The sequence below is a fragment of the Sinocyclocheilus rhinocerous genome, unplaced genomic scaffold (genome assembly GCF_001515625.1).
Source record: "Sinocyclocheilus rhinocerous isolate Xijiao unplaced genomic scaffold, SAMN03320098_v1.1 scaffold1119, whole genome shotgun sequence".
Classification (NCBI taxonomy): domain Eukaryota; kingdom Metazoa; phylum Chordata; class Actinopteri; order Cypriniformes; family Cyprinidae; genus Sinocyclocheilus; species Sinocyclocheilus rhinocerous.
Genome location: NW_015664308.1, coordinates 61673 through 66429, shown reverse-complemented (window position 1 = coordinate 66429; position 4757 = coordinate 61673).

Here is a 4757-nt window from a genome sequence, read left to right as displayed (position 1 = left end):
GACCGACCCACGCTAGCCCTAGGAATATTCTTGTGTCTTGCCCTCTATATACCTGTTGCCATTGTCTGACCCTTGTCTGTTTCTGACCATGTCGGTTAATAAAGCTTCGCACTTGGATCTGCACATCTCACGTCTCAGTCACTCCGTGACAGATGCGTTGCAGTCACAGTCCTCAACCAGAATACAATAGTTTTGTGTGAGGAACAGAGCAGAATTTTGTTTAAAAGTTGTTAATCGCTGAAAATATTGTCGAGATCCACTCCGTGAAGGCGCACATTTCTGTTTCAAACGCACAGCACCCCAAATACAGCATCTGGCAATCTGTGACGAAGCAGGTGAGAGCCAATGAGCGTTTGACTACACTGCCGTAAAACCTGTTGTGAAGCCTCTTGAAGCAACTAGTTTTGCGTTTGTAATGAGCACGAGATTTGATGCTTGTGGTTGATGTTTATGAAGACAGAGATGAAGACCATTGAAAAAGGCTTGAATTTAGGTCTGTTCCTCACATTCGTATGGGTTCTGAAGATTTGGATTACAGCGCAAGAATAAAATTGATTCCTTTTGTAATTATATTGCATTCTTGGTATTTTATACTTCTGTTGTCAGTTGCAGTATGACGGAGAAAACGCCTTTTGTGTCCCACGGAAGTAAATATTATATGATAAGCAATGGTTATAAATGACAGAAATGTTATTCATTTGAAGGTTTTAAAGTGTAGTCTTTTTTAACATTATGTAATTCTTAAAAACAAGGTGACAGCAGAAATCACACAGAACATAAAATGTAATCAATTCATATTAATTAAATGAGTATATGCATTTAATAAATGTAACTGAAAACATAATGCCGTTGATATGACAACTGAATACATTATAATCAAAATGACAAATGCTTCGATTTCAATATTCATAAGGATTCATTTGTAAATAATTTACGTTTTAGATGTCTGGTATACGACAGTATTGTACGTTTAGATGTTGACAATAAGTTACTATATTACGTTTCCGTGTCTATTCAAACGCAAGTAAATGTACTTTGGTAGAACAACACTACATAAAACACATACTAATACTCATGAGATCATGTTGTATATGGCTGTACAGATCAACTGGTCAAAAACATATTCTTCTTTCAGCAAAACTTTTATTTTATGATATGAGAGAGATTCCACTTTTATCAGTTTATAATAAATGGATGTGTAATTATCCATATATTTTTTTTTCTTCAGTTTGGCATATTGTAAACTCACGGGTCAGTGCTGTAAAATTGTGGCATCAGCTCTACGATCATCAAACTCCCGTCTGATAGAGCTGGACTTGAGTAACAATGACGTGCGGGACTCAGGAGTGAAGCTGCTCTGTGACGGACTGAAGAGCCCTAACTCTCAGCTGAAGAACTTGAGGTCTGAGCTTCAGATGTGTTTTTGTGTGTTGATGGGATACACATGGTATAGGGGCGCAATGATTCACTCTTTTTCTCAATGCATTGGTTACAAATCCTGCTGATGCATATGAATTGATCTTGAAACATGGATTTATAAATCGTGAATCACTTGTTTGGGCCAATAGTTAAAATCGAATCTAATGTTAAAAATCAAATAAGTCTCACTGTCACTTTTTCTGAGCAGTGTAGGAAGCTCAGAACTGAAGATGAGGAAACTCTGTAGTAAGGATGTGCCAGAAGCCAAATATCTTATTCGGAAAGGCACGGAATAATGGCTTAAAAATTATTTGGAATAATAAGAAAAAATATTCGGCAGACACAGTCACTCCTCATGTTTGCTGGATAAAAGACGAACCATAGATATCAAAACGTTATACATAAACCACTACGTAATAATGAGCGCAAATCAAAAATCTGTGTATCCGTCTCTGTGCATCTCTTAATCTTTCTTAATCTTGCATCTTTCAGAAATCACAGCTTATGTTTAACATTTCATTGAATGTTTTAATCAAAACATATTTGAAACACAATTTTCTAATTTATTCGAGATGATGGTTGGTTTAAGCCCCACCCATTTCTGGATTTTATCCGAATAAAAAGACAGATACCAAAACGAGACCAAAACATAAACAGGAATTGAAAAACAGTCAAGTTAATCATTTAAATAAAGACTGGGGAAGCAAACATTTGTTTTACTGATAATCTATAACTTTGATTTGATTGCAGTTAGCAGCTAATTGTACCTCATGCAGATTTAGTAAGCTTTGTGATGAGTTGTAATGTCACAGATGTCTTCTTTGTCTCCATGTCTGTTTGTAGATTAGTGGACTGTAAGTTGACAGATAAAAGCTGTCACTATCTGGCTTCAGTATGCCGTTCACAGACCTCACGCCTGAATTCGATGAGTCTGAACTACAACAACGGAGAACCAGGAGTCAAGCTGCTCTCAGAACTACTGCGTGATGTAAACTGGACAATTAAACCAAACTCAAGTGACTTGTAAGATTCAGCTATTATTCTGTAATATTCAGAAGTCTAATAATCCAGTCTTTAAAATAACTGTCTTGTTGTAATTAGTATGATCTATTCTAGCATCAATATGTTTCCATTGGACTAATAAAGTATCTGAACTGGATCATTAGGGAAGTAAGGATTCAGATAGTAGTATTTTTAATTAAGAGATCATTTGAGGATACAGTAAAAGCTAATAGTCCCTGTTTTTGGCTGGAGGAATATTTCATTTTGACAATCACACATGTATATACACACATTTTGCACTTAATAACCTGAACACAGATCTATTCGGAAGTGAATCAGTGTAAAGTGTATTCGGAAGTGAATCAGGTGTGGGATTTTTTTTAAGACTAAAAGTTAATCAAAACATCAATTAAATTAAATTCAGTTCATGTTTATTTGTATAGAGCTTTTCATGATGCATATAATTTCAAAGCATGTTTACAAAAAGTACATTTCTACATTACAATTATATTTAATCTGTGTGTGTGTGTGTATATATATATTACACGGCTCTGTGGAATACTTGATTCTGATTGGCCAGTCGTGACATTCTGAGGTGTGTTATCCCTCGATAACAACCAGTAAGAGCTGATAACACCGGCTCATCCGGGTCACTGAAGTCGGCTGTACTCTTGCTAGGAACTGTTTTTTCTTGGTGGAAGCTTTGCATTTGTTTAGCTAATAAAATATTAAAACTCGATTCAAAATTGTGTACAATTATTTAATTATGTCATCCTAGTATCGTGGACTCGCTCTCGTTTCCTACAAACGCAGCTGCATTTTGCTATTGTATCATAGAGCAAAAAAATGAACAGTAAAATTAACAAAAACTTGTAAAATACATTTTAATGGGCATAATTAAGTGTGAAAATAACCGAAGGATATACAGTCAAACCAAAAATTAGAGACCAGATATTATGTTTGATATTTTTTTACTAGTGGGTGCAGGACACTATAGTTCATTTATGTAAGTGAGGATAGCAAAATAAAGTAAACTGTGACATATTATACTCAAAAATTCTTCATACAGTAAAACTGATACAAATTATTCAGACCGAGTCTGGAAAAAAATTGAAGTTCAGGTTTGCAAAGTCTAAATGTAACTGTACTCTAAGCATCATGTGCTATAAATGTACAATTTGCATTTTTATGTTATCAAAAAAGAAAAAAAAAAACATGTAAACTCACTGCCTAATACAGACCTATTTTGAGCAATGTAGAATTTTTAAGCACTCAATTTATATAATTTGAGCAAAATTCATAGAGAGAGGCAGAGCGAGGGAAGGATGAAGGTCAATGTTGCTTTGATGTGTATGTGCCTGCCACCAATCACGTGTGACGATTCTCGCTCGAGACATAAACATCAACAGATTCAACACACGTTTAGTCAGTGACAATGCAACACTGTTTCAGGGTTAACAGATACAACAATACAACTAGAAGTGTTGGAGGCTTCTGTTTCACACTATGCAGCTATCACTCATCTTGCTAAAATAGGCTAAAATATCACTGTATCATGTTGTGCTATGTTGCTTGCTATGCTATTACACGCTGGGCAAAAGCATTCCTTTTACTGTCCAACTAGCTTATATAACCAGACAGTAAAATGTGATTTTGTTGTAGCGTTTGGACCAATCAGCCACGCAATTACTCATTATAGTTAACAGATAATCCAACAACCAGACTGGGTGCCGAGATGTCTGTGAATGACCTCCAGGCCCCTGGTTACCATAGCAACCAGGACCCCTCAGCCAGACCAGATAAACCTTACGACCTAATTGTATGTTGAGAGCTCTCCCTCTCAGCGGACGCGCACGATCACATGAGGAGTGCACTTCTGCAGTGTCAGAAAGAAAGAGAGAGCAAACACCACATCAGCACAGTCCAGCCGTCCTCTGGGCTTCATCTGCCCTGACAGACTCACACAAGCCCAGACCTGCTCAGATCTCCTGCACTGCTAATAACATGATAATGAGGGGAAAGTCAACACACACACTCCAGACAAAACCTCCCGAGCATCCCGCTGCAGCATGTGAACGGATGAGCAAGCATCGGGCACCTTGCAGTCTCGGCTCCAGGCCGCCAGCACCAGGTACATGCTGGGATCTCTGGAGAACTCGGGGAACTCGTACAGCTCAGCCAGCTCCATCATGTCAGGTCTGACACACAGGGCTTTCCCACACTCGTTCGGCACACACACACACACTCACACACACACACACTCACACTCACACAAACACTCAAACACACACACACTCTCTCTCTCTCTCTCTCACACACACTCTCTCACACACACA